We start from the raw sequence: 17,652 nt of genomic DNA on the forward strand, positions 1-17,652 counted from the left end.
AGCAGAGAGAAAGGGAGACACAGAATCCAAAGCAGGCTCCAGACTCCAAGCTGTTGGCACAGAGCCCAGTGCAGGACTTGAACCCACGAACCATGAGATCATGACCTGAGCCAAAGTCTAACCGACTGAGCCACCCACGTGCCCCTAAGGGGATTTGCTTTAGACTAAGTAATCAGGGAAGGCCTCTTAGAGGAGGTAACATGCCTGAGCCTGAAGGCTGAGCTGGAAGCACCTAGAAGCAATGGTGCTCGTGATTTGCCCCTGGGGGACATTCAGCAATGTCTACAGATATTTTGCTTGTCACAACAGTGGGGGGGGGGGGGGAAGGGGTGGTTTTGCTGGTAGTTTTGCCAGTATCTAGTGAGTAGAGGCCAGAGATGCTATTGAACCTCCTTCAGTGCAAAGGGCAGCCCCTCACGCCAAAGAATTTTCAGGCCCCAAGCGGCCCTGAGATTGAGAAATGACATTTGAGGTTATTCAAAAGTAGTCAGCAAGCTCCCATTTTCCAGGAATTCTCAGATTTACTCCAAACAAGGGGGAATTCTTAGATGAAGCATTGTAATAACACTTTCCTTACCTGCTTTTAGAGTCTAGTAAAAAAGTCCCTAGTACAATTTTAAGCATAAATTAAGCAGGTCAGATGCTGGCTACTGACTCTCTTACGTCATTGGATTTTTCTAGCAAAAGTTGCCCTTGTCACTTTGATCTTTCACACGTGTCCACGTTTCTTGCTGGGGCTGACTAGGTAACCTCTAGACAGGGTCCGACTAGGTCATTTCTAATGGCTTAATATGTCACTATTCCCAGAACAATGCAGCACTATAGAAATTTCTGTACATTTTTCTAGACTAAGTAGGAGCAAAAAGGTAAAAAACATTTTGACACAGCTGTCAGTGGGTGACACTGAGCAAGCTTTTGAACATCAATTTTCTTATCCGTAACACTGGCATTGCCTTCATGGAACAATTTCTTGACTATTTTGGTATTGTGGCAATTCAGAGCCGAGGTTGAAAATCCTGACTGCTTCATGGAGGGGATTAAAGAAAATAAAATATAAAGAAAAAAAAAAGACGTACCTTCTTTCATTCTGCCAATGGTATTTTCTAAACTAGCCAGAAAAGAAGTAATTTGATTAAAATAAACAAAGATACATGAAAGATCTGTAAATAATTGGATGTGACAGAGCAAGAATGCTGTAGAAATATTGATGTGAGCACTTTTCCATTCGCTTTGATTCAGGCATTGCAGACAAGCCAATGACCTTCAGCCCTGGCTCCACTTCCCTGAAACTTTCCCTGACGAGTCTTTCTTGCTTTTCTGGGAACTCCTTAGGTGAGGGCCCCCTCCCCTTTTTCTTTTTGCTTTTTCAGTAACTTAAAGCTCATTTGCCTGGCCCTTACTTAAACACCCAGAATGTTGGGATAGATGGATGATCGAATGGATGGGGAAAACTGAATATCTGACGCTGAACTGTTCTATCGGTGGGGGTTTGATGTGAAGAACACAACACGATGACCTTTCTAGTTAGTGTACAATCTGTCCATATTATAACCAGCTGGTAGGGCTCTGCCAGTGACTTCTCAGTGTCCTGTCAGGTTCTGTCTTCCTCTGTTCTCTCTACATCAGATTATTATCTTTAAGACTGAAAGTGAGGAGTGTCTGGGTGGCTCAGGCAGTTAAGCATCTGACTTGGGCTCAGGTCGTGATCTCGTCATGGTTCATGAGTTTGAGCCTCAAGTTGGGCTCCCTGTTGTCAGCGCAGAGCCTGCTTCGGATCCTCTGCCTCCCTCTCTCTCTGCCTGTCCTCCATTCTCTCTCTCTCTCTCTCTTTCTCTCTCCCTCTCTCAAAAATACATAAAAACAATAATAATAAAAAAGACTGAAAGTGTTACTCAGGATTTTTCTCTATTGGATATTTTGCATGTTCTTCACATACTTAACCGCTTATGATTTCACGTGTAGGCAACGGGACTAGTTACTTCAAATTACTAGTTAAATCAAAACTAGTCAAATCAAATTTCAAACTCTACAACACAACACTCCCCAGGGTGCCTCAGTGTTTGAAATGCTGCTCCAAGAACTTAAGTACAGTTTTTAGTTCTCAGCTTATATATTAGAATTATTTCAGTGCTTAAAAAAAAAAACTGGGGGTTTTAGGGGCACCTGGGTGGCTCAGTTGGTTGGGTGACTGACTCTGGCTCGGGTCATGATCTCATGGTTCATGGGTTCGAGCCCCGTGTTGGGCTCTGTGCTGACAGCCTGCTTCCGGTTCTGTGTCTCCCTCTCCCTGCACCTCCCCTGCTCATGCTCTCTTTCTGACTCTCAAAAAATAAATAAATGTTAATAAAAAAAAAACTTAAAAAAAATAAAAAATAAAACTGGGGATTTTATTCTAGAGTAAGATTCCGGTACTCTCTAGCTGTAGCTCTGCCCTTTCCCCAGCATTTGACATGGGCTGGTTTCCATCCTCTCCTCTCATTCAGATACTTATCTCTTAACCTTGACTGTTGGAACTACAGCAAATGTTTTCAGGCACTGTAAATATGTCAAAGTAAACATAGTGTTGACAGTGTAAGGGCAGTGTCCAGCCCTAATGCTGACCATTTAACAGATCCTATCCACCCCCCCTCCCTTTTTTCGACAAATATAACTAAGAGCATGCTATTCCATGGCATCTACTGTGTCCAAAAAAAGAAAGAAGACAGTGGGGTTATTAAATAAACTGTTGCCATATATTTCACAGGGCAAACAAAAGTACTTACCATTTAAAAGTAAACCAAGAAGAAAATGCCCACTTTCACAATGCAGAAGGTTCTGGTTGCCTAGGTTAAGGAGGGGAGGAGAGACTGAGACTCAGTGGAGTCGAGAAAGTGGGAGAGGTGGGGGACAGGAAAGGGAGAAGATGGAACCTCTTCTGTCCCTGGAAGCAGGGGGCATTCAGTTATGGTGAAGGCATGGAATGGCATCTGGATTGTTCCTTTGTGAGCTGAGCAATGTTGGCATTCATTCACTCATTCCTCAGTGTTCACTGAGTGCTTACCACTGGCCAGATGCTGTTCTAGGTGCTTGGGATATATCAGAGAACAAAACAAAGATGCTTGGCCTTCTGGAGTTTACGTTTTAGCAAGGAAAGACACACAGTACATATGGAAAATAAGTAACTGTACAGGAAGTCAGAAAGTGATAAGTGTTATGGGAAAAAGAAAAATTAAAGCAGGGGATCCATAGTATGCAGTTAGTTCATGGTCAGGACATGATATGGCCTGGATAGTGGCCAGGGTAGTTAGATCTTCTTGGGAAGGAACGATGTGAACAAGGACTTGAAGGAAGTTAGGGGTTTAGCCAAGTAGCCAAGTGAGGAAGAGTATTGCAGGCAGAGGAAACAGCCAGTACAAAGGCCTTGTGCAGGGAGGGAGTTAGGAGTGGTCAGGAAAACAGCAAGGAGCTCAGAACGATGGCACTGGCATGGAAGAGGATGAGGTGACGGCAAAGGAGGCAAATCTAAAAACCGCACAGGGCTTTGTGTATTCACTCTTTGTCTCTTCTAGCTCACCTGAGCCTACCCACCCCCAACTTCTAAAACCCTTCTATGATTCCCTTTGGAATTCACTACCCATTGTCACAAAACACACTTATAATATCAGCCCAGACTCTAAATAGTATCTTCCTCTTCTTGTTCTAATGTGGACTCTACTTCTCCAGCAGCCCTCCAGGGGGTGGATTCTGTCATACCCATCATGCTACTAGGCCTGGGGGCGGGGAAGGGGGGGCTCAGCTATTCTGATGGGTAAATATTTTCCACCCTTTTAAACTCCATTTATAAGATGGTTTGCTGTATTTGATATATGTATATATATGTGTGTGTGTATATATATACATATATATATATATATATATGTATATAAAATGTTTGTTTATTTTTGAGAGAGAGAGCATGAGCAGAGATGGGGCAGAGAGGGAGGGGGGAGGGAGACAGAAAATCTGACGTGGGCTCTGTGCTGACAGCAGAGAGCCTGATGTGGGGCTTAAACTCATGAACCATGAGATCATGACCTGAGCAAAAGTCAAGAGCTTAACCGACTGAGCCACACTGGTGCCTATTTGTTTGTTTGTTTATTTATTGTTAAATGTTTATTTTTGAGAGAGAGAGGAGAGAAAGAGAGAGAGAGAGGCTATAGTTGATTTTTTTTTTTAACGTTTATTTATTTTTGAGACAGAGAGAGACAGAGCATGAATGGGGGAAGGTCAGAGAGAGAGGGAGACACAGAATCTGAAACAGACTCCAGGCTCTGAGCTGTCAGCACAGAGCCCGACGCGGGGCTTGAACTCACAGACCGTGAGATCATGACCTGAGCCAAAGTCAGATGCCCAACTGACTGAGCCACCCAGGCGCCCCTATAGCTGACTTTTTAAAAATGGTGCTTTGAAACAGAAAATTTGGGTTCAATTCCTGCTGTGCCTATTAATTGTATGACTTTGGCAAGTCATTTAATGTCTTGTATCCTCTTTTCCATTCCTTATGAGATGGATATAATTAAAATCTTTCCGGTTGGTAGTGAAGGTAAAATATGGTAATGTCTCTACGAGTGCTTTCTGAACCACACAAGGATGAGCCCTGTTATCCTGTGGCCCACATGGCCAGAGCCGACCATTATATCCTCCTGGCACTCTTATCTCTGGGCCCAAGTCTTACTGTGAACACTTGAGATTCTCTACCCAAGGGCTTTGCTCTGGTCCTGGGAACATGCACAGCAGCATTGTGGCAAGCCTGAGTGCCAGAGAGTCAATGCCCCCAAGAGCAGCTCTGAAGCAATGGTGGACAGAAATTGGTGGACAAATACCCTGGCTTCCTAGCCCCTGGTTGGGACAACTCTGAGGTAATCTCTGTTCTGTCTCCTAGGGTTCCCTAGCAGGATTATGCACCCATCACCCCCTGTGACAGTTGACTTGATAATATACCCTTTATTAGCTTCCCTCCTTTTCCTATTTTATTCCCTTACTCTCTGATGTTTCCTGAGATTACTTCCCAAATAAGTGGCAGAACTAGAGCTTGGTCTCAGTTTATCTGCTTTCAAAGTCTATGCCTTCAACCACTAAGTTCTAATACCTCTGATACTGCTTCAGATACTGTTCCAGATAAGAACCCGGATGAGGGTTGTGTTATACGTGTAACTGGGTTTTCCTGCTTCATGGATCTGAGTGCCATTCATCACATTCTTTTAGATTTTCACGTTGAGCGTAAGAGCGCTCAAGAGCCCCAGTTGCCAGGTTAACGGGCAGTCCAACAGCCCCGCTTCCAGGTTCCTTTCTATGAATCGTTGGCATACTCCGCCCCCCACCAAACACCGCGGTACTTCTAAGGTCTGAAGAGGGCCTTTGTCTGACTTTTAAGTGATCTATCAGCTGTTGCCATTCTCCCCACCCCCATCCCCACCACGCATAGCCTGTGAGAGAGAAAACAAATCCTCCCCCATCAGCAGACGATGACAGTCCCCTGTGAAGTGGTGTCTCCTGCTCAACACCTGGCGTCTCAGTTCCTGGGGGGTGGGGAGGCGGGGGTGGGAATCCCATCCCTCAGCTCGGGACCTTGATGCAGGCGCGCCCCTTCCCCAGCCCGTGTGCTCCACGCCTGTGCCTTGGATCACAAGCCCCACGTCCTGCTGGCAGGCCAGGAGGCCTCCAGCTTCAGCAGGATCTATATGTTTAACGCATTCCTTCCGCATTCACGCGGGGGCCTGTGACCTGAGCTCCCCTCCCTCGTTGAGACCCCTGTTACCCTAGAGTTAATTTCAGAACCATCCTAGTCCACCCCGATAGGCCCTTCTCTTCACATATCTGCAAACCGGGTTGATTAAACAGTCTGCTGCCTCCCTGAAGACTCCAGACTCACTCAAACTGACCCACTGTGTCCCCAGTGTTGAATTTTATGTAACAAGGATCTCAGACTTGACTGAGACACAAAAGCTTGGGTTTCATCCTAATCCCAGGACAATGCCTGCTTTCTTGCTCTGTGTTTGTTTGCCTAAAATGGCCACTCATGTGACTACCCCAGGGCAAAAGAAGGCTCACCTCTCAGGGACAAATTATTTGAAAACTCTTCATCCGTGCACACCCATGTTTTAAAATCCCGGACAAAACTTTTTGACCAGCTTCTGTTTTAAGGAGATACTATTTTTTTCAGGAGCTCTGATTCCAAAGGAAAAACCGGATAAAGTTGAAGAAAGGTCCCCCGCCCCCCTCCCCCCTTTTTTGTGCCTGGAAGAGTACTCACTTACAGTGTTCTTTTCTTGTAGGGGAGCTGGTGCCAGAAAGAGGTTGGAAATGTCACCCTCTCTGCCTTGTAGAATCGGGACAAACAACATCCTGGAAAGAAGTGAGAAAAAGGAAGGGAGGATGACACAGACTGCATCAGAAAAACTCAAAACTCGCCTGTGAGGAGATTTCACTGAAGAGCCACAGCTGAGATGGCTGGCTACTGTTTGCATCCTAACCCCCTGTGGCTTAAACCCCACAGTCCAGCACAGGATTCATTTTTATTTTTATTGTTTTTGAATGTTTATTTATATTTGAGAGAGACACACAGAGTGTGAGCGGGGAGGGCAGAGAGAGAGGGACACACAACATCCGAAGCAGGCTCCAGGCTCTGAGCTGTCAGCACAGAGCCCGACGCGGGGCTCGAACCCACAGACTGCAAGATCGTGACCTGAGCTGAAGTCAAGATGCATAACCGACTGAGCCAGCCAGGCGTCCCCAGGATTCATTTTAACATTTTTAATTTCTCTATTTGTTTAATGTATCGAACTCTCGTTTCCCCAGGTGGATTGAAAGCTCCTCAGAGCCCAACACAGAGTGAACACAGCTGGCTTTTGCTCATGTTCAGGAATTACAGCATTATTTTCAGGTAACCTTATGTTACTGGTCTCATTCTCTTACAAAGTGGGGGAAAGGAAGAGGGGCCAGGGTGGAATAAACAACATATTTACAACGGTACCATGAATGAAATGTCATTGTCTTCAAAACTTCCTGATAAGGACAACTGCACTTATTTTCCTAAAGACGTGTTTTCCTCACTCTGTGTTCCTTTGGCACACTTGTTTCTTTTCTTGCTGCTTTTTTACGTTATTTGCAAATAGGCATGCAAGGAGGCATGTTTTAGAAATTCGTGGCATCTCAAAGCCCAATTTTTTGAACACATGTAATGTGTACCAACCCAGTGCAGAGTGCTGGTTGCTGACCCAATGGCTGTCTGAGACTCCTAGTCACAAGTCTCCCTCGAGGTGAGGGGCGGCCACACCGCTTGGTTTTAGCCCACGAGCTGTAAGCAGAAGTCTTCTAGCTGAGGCTGGTGAAACAGCCTCTGCTTTTCTCAGTCAAAAGGGGCAGATTTAATTGTAAGCACCCTTCACCTTGCCCTTTCTGTCTCAGCACAGGTGAGGTTGCCTTGGTGCATCTGGGGGGAGCTTGTTCTCTACAAGCTGCAGCTCCAGGAAGGGATAACCTGCAGCCGAGGCAGGATTTCCTGAGATCCCATCACCTCCCTGCTGTCCTAGGAGTCTATGTTGGGAATGTGAGTGATTAGAGCCCTGCTGAGGTTGTTTTTTGGATGATTTTTAAATTATATCTTCCCAGGAGAGGCATGGACTTTATTAAATCTTTAAACAGTACGTTAGCTGTTTAAGTAACACATGCTTATAAAAATATTTAAACTGTCGGGGCACCTGAGTGGTTCAGTCGGTTAAGCGTCCGACTTCGGCTCAGGTCACGATCTCGCGGTGAGTTTGAGCCCCACGCCAGGCTCTGTGCTGACAGCGTGGAGCCAGGAGCCTGCTTTGGATTCTGTGTCTCCTTCTTTCTCTCTGCTCCTCCCCTCTTCACACTCTCTCTCACTCTCTCTCTAAAATAATGAATTTTTTAAAAAATATTTAAACTGTTCAAAAGGTATTAAGTTAAAGTCTTCTCTTCTTCCCCTAGAGGACTCATCATTGACATTTCTTATGTGTTCTTCCAAAAACTTCCAGTTATATGCATGTATATTTATTTACACAAAGAGATCACAGTACGTGATATTCTGCTCTTGCTTTTTAAACCTATCTTTTTCAGCATATGTACATATGCCATATTCTTAAAATTTTTAAAAAGTTTTATTTGTTTTATTTTTTATTTGAGAGAGAGAGAGAGAGAGAGAGCGCACATGTGTGAGCAGGGAAGAGGGGCAGAGGAAGGGAGAGAGAATCCTCAGCAGGCTCCATGCTCAGTGTGGAGCGCAATGCAGGGCTTGATCCCACGACTCTGGGATCATGACATGAGCCAAAATCAAGAGTTGGGTGCTCGACCGATTGAGCCACCCAGGTGCCCCACATGTGCCATATTTTTAATTGGCACATGGTGTAAAACACTACATGGATAAATCAGGAACATTAGAGAAAAGCAAATTAAAATGACAGCAGGATACCACATTGTACACCTATTAGAATGATCCAGATAAATTAAAAAACAAACCATAAAAAGCTGACAATACCAAGTGCTGACAAGGATGCAGAGCAACTGAAACTCTCATAAACCGGTGAGAAAGCAAAACGTTACTGCCAGTTTGGAAAACGGTTGGCAGTCTCTTATAAAGGTGAGTGCGTACTTCATATACAACAAAAATTCCATGCCCAGACATTTACTCAAATGAAATGAAAACATGTTCTTTTTTGGAAACGTTTATTTATTTATTTTGAGAGAGAGAGAGAGAGAGAGAGAGAGAGAATCCCAAGCAGGCTCCGTGCTGTCAGCTCAGAGCCCAATGCGAGGCTCCATTCCACGAACTGTGAGATCATGACCTGAACTAAAATCCAGAGTTGGACGCTTACCTGACTGAGCCACCCCGGTGCCCCAAGACATATATTCTCACGAAAACCTCTACATGCATATTTATAATGGCTTCATTCATAATCGCCCGAAACTTGAAACAGTGCAAAATTCTTCAGGTGGATAAACCAGCCGTGGTACATCCACACGATGGAGCAGGCCCAGGATTAGGGTGAGGCAAATGAGACACTCAGCTCAGGCACAACATTTAAGGACACCAAAGCACTCAGTAACCAAGATAAATAATATTAATGCAATATTTTTTAAAGATCAAAACTAATGCAAAAAAATACATGATGAACAAAACGTGAAAATTTAATGCAGAAACTGACCCTGCACTGCTACAACCATGAGAGTTAAGCAAGTTGGGGGTGCACGTGCAAGGCGGTAAAAATGATCCAATTTGCATTTTCTTCGGACAATCGTGACCATTGTTCCCAAATGAAGGAAATTGGCAAGTTCTTTCCATCATTTATAATTGTTTGTACATCTACAGTACTGCAGTGTAAATGGGAAAGTTTTACTTTATTACAAATAAATGTGTGATTTTAAAAATAGTAAGAACTGGGGCGCCTGGGTGGCTCAGTCGGTTAAGCGGCCAACTTCAGCTCAGGTCATGATCTCCAGGCTTGTGAGTTCGAGCCCCGCGTTGGGCTCTGTGCTGACAGCTCAGAGCCTGGAGCCTGTTTCGGATTCTGTGTCTCCCTCTGTCTGACCCTCCCCCGTTCATGCTCTGTCTCTCTCTGTCTCAAAAATAAATAAACGTGGGGCGCCTGGGTGGCGCAGTCGGTTAAGCGTCCGACTTCAGCCAGGTCACGATCTCGCGGTCCGTGAGTTCGAGCCCCGCGTTGGGCTCTGGGCTGATGGCTCAGAGCCTGGAGCCTGTTTCCGATTCTGTGTCTCCCTCTCTCTCTGCCCCTCCCCCGTTCATGCTCTGTCTCTCTCTGTCCCAAAAATAAATAAACGTTGAAAAAAAAAATTTAAAAATAAATAAACGTAAAAAAAAAAATTTAAAAATAGTAAGAACTGAAGTGAGGTATGCAAATTTTATTTAATATTTACTTAAAAATAAAATAAATATTTATTTTTGATTTATATTTATTTCTGAAATATATAAATAGTGTATAAATAATATATTTTACTTTTCAGGAATAAAACTTGGTCACTTCAAATGTTTTATGAAAAAAAATTTTAATCAGGAAAATAAACTTAGGAGGCTTTTACACTTTATTTACTTAAGACAATGATAATTCACTGTGTTTCATACCTTTATATCAAACCTATTTTTTAAACTACTTTTTGTTTTACTAACTTGTCTAGAAAGCTAGTATGTAATTTTCTATTTGTAATTGTTGATTTATATATATATATATATATATATATATATATATATGTATACACACACATATAGAGAGTGGTTTTTAATTAAAATTAAAGTTTTAATTAAAGTAAATTTTAAATTGTGGTAAAATACACATTAAAATTACCATCTTAATCATTTTTAAGTGTATAGTTGAATAGTGTTACGTATATTCACATTGTTGTACAACCACCAGAACTTTTTCATCTTGCAAAATTGAAAGTCTCTGCCTATTGAACAATAACATCCCTTTCCCCCATCCCTGGCCCTGGTAACCACTGTTCTACTTTCTGTCCTTAGGAATTTGACTGTCCTTGGTACCACATTTAAGTGGAATCATACAGTATTTGTCCTTTTGACTGGCTTATTCAGTTAGCATAATGACTCATCCATGTTGCACTGTGTGTCAGAAGTTCCTTCCTTTTTAAGGCTGAATATATACTATTGCAAATGTACACCATATTTTTTTAGTGTTTATTTATTTTTGAGAGAGAGACAGAGCATGAGCAGGGGAGGGGTAGAGAGAGGGAGACACAGAATCTGAAGCAGGCTCCAGGCTGTGAGCTCTCAGTACAAAGCCTGATGCGGGGCTCGAACCCATGAACCATGAAATCATGACCTGAGCCAAAGTTGGACGCTTAACTGACTGAGCCACCCAGGTGCCCTATGTATACCATAGTTTAATTATCCATCAATCTGTCAATGGATGCTTGGGTTGCTTCCACCTTTTGGCTGTTGTAAATAATACTGCTATGAATGTGGTTGTACAATACCTTTTTGAGACCCTGCTTTCAATTCTTTGGCCTATATATCCGGAAGTTGAATAACTGGGCTATACAGTAATACCATTTTTGAATTTTTGAGGAACTGCGATGCTGCTTTCTACGGCAGCTGCACCATTTTGCATTTCCACGAACCATTCACAGGGATTTAAAAAAATTTTTGATACAAACTTTTACGTACATATACTTGATTGTTAAATATTATAATTTATATGAACTAAGCTAATTCCAATTCACTATATATTATATCTACTTGAACTGCATATGGATTAAAAATAAATATGTTTTATACTAAAATTTATTTTTCAGAAAAATGGCATCTAAAAACTGTATGTGATGATAAAATGTTCAGGAAAAGGAGAAAGAATGCATATAGAAATGGATCAAAATTATATGGGGCAGTTACAAGTTTGGCTAGACAGCAAAGCACTTGTACGTCAACCACTGAAGGGGAGCCTGGGTGGCTCAGTCGGTTGAGCGGCCGACTTCGGCTCAGGTCATGATCTCGTGGTCCGTGGGTTCAAGCCCCGCATCGGGCTCTGTGCTGACAGCTCAGAGCCTGGAGCCTGTTTCAGATTCTGTGTCTCCCTCTTTCTCTGACCCTCCCCTGTTCATGCTCTCTCTCTCTCTCTCTCTCTGTGTCTCAAAAATAAATAAATGTTAAAAAAAAATTAAAAAAAATAATTGAGTCTCTAATATTGACATTGTTAGAATAGAACAAGCAAATTCAGTTTTCTAAAGAATCATTTTGAATGTGAAGAAAAATCTGAAGAAAAGAAAATGTACATTTCAGAAACTAGTAACAAGAATATGAGCAAGAGAGCAGGAAAAATGACATTTGTAATAAATTTTAATAATGTTCCATTGTGGCCACCAATTTTCAGTAAAAAAAACTGATGTTAATAAACATAATCCAGGATAGGATCCAGATTATAATGACTTTCACATAGTGGCTGAAGATTTCAAGAGACCATTTAAAAAAAAAATTTATTTAAGGGGGGTGAGGAGAGGGGCAGAGGGAGAGAGAGAGAGAAAGAGAGAGAGAGAGAGAGAGAGAGAGAGAGAGAATCTTAAGTAGGCAGCACGCTCAGTGTAGAGCCTGACACAGGGCTCAATCCCATGATCACAACGTGAGCTGAAATCAAAAGTCAAATGCTTAACAACTGAGCCACCCAGCCACCCCTCAAGACACTTTTTAAAAAAAAAATGTTTTAAAGGCAAATAGATTCATTGTGACTGGCTGATTTATTTTAAAAAGTGTTTTTCTTTTTTTTCATGTGTACTTTTTAGCAGTGATACTACAAAATCAGATATCTGCAACTTAAAAACAGGTTTAAAAACATATTTGCAACTCAAAAACAGCTTTCAAAGACTGGAAGATTTAAGCATTTTTTTCCCCATAAAAATGCCTTGTTTTATCATGATGCTTTTCTAAAATGAAAGTGTTTTCAAACTGTTTAATAGATAATACTTAGCAGAAGGAAGTAAAATTAGAGGAAAAAAATGGTGGAATAGTTTGTAAGTGATTTTAGATGTTATATTTGGTGCAAAAATGATTTACCTCTTAGAGAATGGCAAGAAATTATTGGAAGTCTAGATGCTGGAATGTTTCTAAATTTAGTTGAACTTATAGATCATGAATGTCAATAAAGCTAATCACATGGCTATTATAAAAATGAACCCATGATTTACTTGTCTAACAAAATTCAAAACAAATTAGTAATGCTACTAGGAAATCCTAGTACATCTGAAAACTATTGAGAATAAAGGAAGCAGAGTAATTTTGATTGTACACCTTATATAGCTCATTGTGAACAGGTGTGTCAGATTATTAGGTATATTCACATGATGAATAATGTCATCAATGAAAGAAATTTCTACTGACTTTACTGAAATGAAAAAAAAAAAAAACTGGATATGGCCTATCTTGTGAAACTATTAATAAATTAGAAAAGATAGTATTAACATAAAAATGCTTGTGTCCAGGGGTGTGACAATGGAGCAAACATGGCTGGTGTATACAAGGGTGTACAAGCCAGTATTTCCTCCCAAAATTGATTGTCCCAAGTCTGTGCAATACTTAGCTCATAGTTTTAATATGCAAAAATGTTGCTTCTGTGAATTGAAATATAAACTGTCTTGAGTATGGAATAAAGTACATTTACTTTTTTTTTTAATTCAATGACACATGGGACATTATTATGTCTGTTTTAAGAATGATATTATGGGGGCGCCTGGGTGGCGCAGTCGGTTGGGCGTCCGACTTCAGCCAGGTCACGATCTCGCGGTCCGGGAGTTCGAGCCCCGCGTCAGGTTCTGGGCTGATGGCTCGGAGCCTGGAGCCTGTTTCCGATTCTGTGTCTCCCTCTCTCTCTGCCCCTCCCCCGTTCATGCTCTGTCTCTCTCTGTCCCAAAAATAAATGAACGTTGAAAAAAAAAAAAAAAAAAAAAGAATGATATTATGGAACATCTGACAGGCATAAAGATCAACTGCACCAAGGGACCTTTTACACAAATTAAAAACACTCACCAAATATTAAAAGATATACTATCAAATGACAAAATACATTATGCTGTAACCAAAAGCATCTTAGTGCAATAGATCAAATATTTTATGAAACTTACATGTATGGGATGTTTTAAAGCAACAACAAAAAAGTTAATAAAGCTCTATGTTAAAAACACGTGACTGTACATAATGCTGCATGCTTAATAGAAGGCCTATCCCTTTGCTTATAACAAATGAAAAAATTACTTTTAAAGCATATTTGATGAATGTAAACTTTAAAAAAGATATGAATATATATCCAGAATTTGAAAATAAATGAAAAGAAAAATTAGGAAGTAAGAAATTTACAAATCACTGCATGAGAGTATCAATTATTATGGAAAAAATGCACATCACACAAAAACTATGTCAGTTGGTGAGTTCAAGCCCCGCATGGGGCTCTGTGCTGACAGCTCAGAGCCTGGAGCCTGCTTCAGATTCTGTGTCTCCCTCTCTCTCTGCCCTTCCCCTGCTCATGCTCTGTCTCTCTCTCTCTCTCTCTCAAAAATAAATAAACATTAAAAAAAAGCTTTTGGGGAGAGGGGAAAATGGGTGATGAACATTGAGGAGGGCACTTACTGGGATGAGCACTGGGTGTTGTATGTAAGCGATAAATCACAGGAATCTACCCCCAAAACCAAGAGCACACTGTATACACTGTATGTTAGCCAACTTGATGATAAATTATATTTTTCAAAAAAAAAAAAGCTTTTATTTTTAAGTAATCTTTACATCCAATGTGTGGGTCAAACTCACAACCCTGAGATCGAGAGTCACTTGCTCCACCAACCGAGACGGGTCTTGATTTAAAAACAAGATTTAAAAAACAATCTCAGAAGTGATCTTGAGATTTAAAAACAAAAATTTTTTTTAATGTTTATTTATTATTGACAGACAGAGAGAGACAGAGCATCAACATGGGAGGGGCAGAGAGAGAGAGGGAGACACAGAATCTGAAGCAGTCTCCAGGCTCCAGCTGTCAGCCCAGAGACCGACATAGGACTTGAACTCGCAAACCGCGAGATCATGACCTGAGCCGAAGTCGGAGGCTTAATGGACTGAGCCACCCAGGCGCCCCGAGATTTTTTTTTAATGATGCCAATCTTAGTGCAATAATCTTCTACAAAAGAAAATGAGATAAGCAAAGAAGTAGATTTTGAAAATATTAATGATGGGTTTGCTTCCATTAAAGCCAAGAAAGTAAAATTACAACAAATTCTGCTTTGGTATAAATATAATTTTTATACTTAATGTGAATTACATCCATTTTTCAAGTCTTCAATATTTTTCAGCTACTTAAATGTTTTAGAAAGAAAATGCCCATAAAATACATAAAAATATGTAGATAGGGGTGCATAGTTTTCCTTCTGCCATAGGCTCCAATATGGCTCCGCACGGCATTGCAGTGGGAATACTGCCCAGCATCGGGAAGGAACAAATACCTGACTGATGTATCTCTAAGGTGTTGCGCAAAGTTGACAAGCCAATTCAGAAGGCCCTAGATGTATGATTCCATTTAGAACATTCGGAAATAGAAAAAACTATAGGAAGGGAAAGGAAGTCACTGGTTACAAAGGGCTGGGATTGGGGAACAGACTGGCTATGTAGGTACAGGGAAAGATTTGGGGGATGATGGAAGTGTTCAATACCTTGATTGTGGTTGTAGTTCCACAACTGTATGCTTTTGTGGAAACCTATAGAGTTGTGAGCATTTATTTTTCTCTATGAGCCTTAGACTTCACAGCGGAGCAGCATGCAAAAAATTCTCTTTGGAGAGGATGACTTTGGCTATGGTAAGTAGCATAAATTGGTGTTAAAGTTTCTAGAAACCAGGAGGCCAGTTTGAATCTGGTATAATAGCTCTTATAGAAACGGTTCACTCTGAATTCCTTTTTGTCCTTCTTGATTATTGTGGTTCTCCACTTTGCCCTACTTCTTTTACGGCCTATTATCTAACGAACATCTTAGTTGTTTATGGGGTCTTACTGTTCCTTGCAAGTAATAGATCTAAGATGTTAAAGGAGTCCTCCAGAATTGCCTAACTCCACTTGAGGCTGAGAGGGTTCAAGAGACTCTCGGGAGCACATGTTTTTTCAAGGTTAGACTTAATTACCTTTTTGTAAAATCTTGGCATAGGGACAACCATATTCAGGGTGCATGTCAGAGCAAAGGTTTTTAGTCTTTGGAGGTTTTCGCCCACATCTCAATTATGTTTTCCATTATCCTCTTGGCAAGCTAGCTAGATTGCTAAATCACATGGAGTTCTCCTAAGACTTTGTGTATTCGAAGATGTACGTTGTCCTCCCAAGCGACGAACAGTAGTAAACTATTATTACTCTATATTTCTGTAGTTCATTTTACAGATAGATTATATGAATCCTTTTATAGAGGATTGTAACTCAGGGTTGGAAGAAGCTTTAGGGCCTTGTTATTCAAAATGTGGCCCACCATAATGGGGTGCTTGGGTGGCTCAGTTGGTTGAGCCTCCAACTTCAGCTCAGGTCATGATCTCATGGTTTGTGAGTTCGAGCATCACATCGGGCTTGCTGCTGTCAGTGCAGAGCCTGCTTCAGATCCCCTGTCCCTGCTCTCTCTCTGCCTCTACCTTGCACCATCTCTCTTTTGCTGTTTCTCAAAAATAAACATTTAAAAAAATGTGGTCCACCAGTCAGCATGTGCATCACCCGGAAGTTTGGGAGAAATGCAGAATCTCAGGGCCCAACTCCAGACCTGCTAAATCAGAATGCATAGTTCAACAACCCCGCCTCCCCATTTGTGTGCACATTTTTGAAGTGTTGGAACACTGCTGTCCTTGTGCTTTGGCCTCATCACTTATGTGGTGCTCAGCTCTGCCACAGCACCCTTGCAAAGAGCTCAAGCGAGGTGAATTTATTGTGTACTGCACCTTCCATTACTATTTATATAACGCTTGTATAATATCTTGTACAACATAATATAGATATGGAACACAATAACGCATTGAATACTTTGGTTGTTATTTATCATGTAAATGAATGTGTTACGGTAGGAGTTTGAAAAGCACATGGAGTATTCACAGGGAACTACTAGATATCATTTGTATGGTAATGCTGAGAAGCCTGCTTAGGTATTTTCAGGTAGAGGATCATCTCTGAGTAACACATAAGATCAAAGACCTCTGCTGCAGCTACTTTACTTACACTGGACATCCTGCGGCGACACAGGTGGGCAAATAGTAACATTAACTTGTACTGGTCAGTGATATTTCTGGGACTAGTCTTAGGACTAGTTTAGCATTCAAATGTATGTAATGTTTAAAATTTAGGGGACGCCTGGGTGGCTCAGTCAGTTAAGCGTCCGACTTCGGTTCAGGTCATGATCTCGCGGTTCGTGAGTTCAAGCCTCGCTTCGGGCTCTGTGCTGATGGCTTAGAGCCTGGAGCCTGTTTCAGATTCTGTGTCTCCCTCTCTCTCTGACCCTCCCCTGTTCATGCTCTGTCTCTCTCTGTCTCAAAAATAAATAAACGTTAAAAAAAGTAAAAAAAATTAAATTTAGAAAGAATTCTTGATGCCCTCCTCATAGGTGACTATAGAAATGGTTTAAATTCCTAATTTTTTTTTTCAGAGAGAGAGAGAGAGAGAGAGAGAGAGAGAGAGAGATTGACAGTGAGTGAGGGAGAGGGGCAGAGGGAAAGAGACTGAGAATCCCAAGCAGTGCAGGGCTTGATCCCACGATGCTGGGATCATGACCTGAGCGGGAATCAAGAGTCAGATGCTCAACCAACTAAGCCACCCAGGTGCCCCTAAATTACTCAGTGTTAAGAGGCATATTAATTGTACCTTCTCCCAGGTTCTCAAATGTCTGCATTTTTTTAAACCTGTGATTACTTATGTAATTACCCTGTGCTTTCTGCTAAACTGTGTATTTACATAGAGGTCATCTTTCTAAGTGTGGTTCCACAATCCCCTATTCAAACCATTGAGAAGAAGTTTTTCGGAATTCAGAAGTTCAAATATTATTATGTAATATTCCAAGCAGAGCCTGTGACAGCACCCCTTAACCAAACATTAATATTTCTGCAATGTATGAAATAAACATTCACACTAATTCATATGAATGAAGCCTCTAAA

General features: G+C 41.5%; 1 protein-coding gene across 9 annotated transcripts in view; it reads right to left on the bottom strand.

The window, feature by feature from the left end:
* The window catches only part of KLHL31 (kelch like family member 31), a 131,146-nt gene that overhangs the window by 44,618 nt on the left and 68,876 nt on the right, over positions 1–17,652 (bottom strand). For 8 of the 9 annotated variants that reach the window (XR_006717283.1, XR_006717278.1, XR_006717276.1 and 5 more), the window contains one exon: positions 6,272–6,363. The gene's annotated coding sequence lies outside the window, so the exon portion shown is untranslated. Of the gene's footprint in view, positions 1–2,762; positions 2,823–6,271; positions 6,364–17,652 lie in introns of those variants that run through there. The other variant, XR_006717280.1, reaches the window with a different exon arrangement.

Source organism: Leopardus geoffroyi, chromosome B2 (genome assembly GCF_018350155.1).
Source record: "Leopardus geoffroyi isolate Oge1 chromosome B2, O.geoffroyi_Oge1_pat1.0, whole genome shotgun sequence".
Taxonomy (NCBI): Eukaryota; Metazoa; Chordata; class Mammalia; order Carnivora; family Felidae; genus Leopardus; species Leopardus geoffroyi.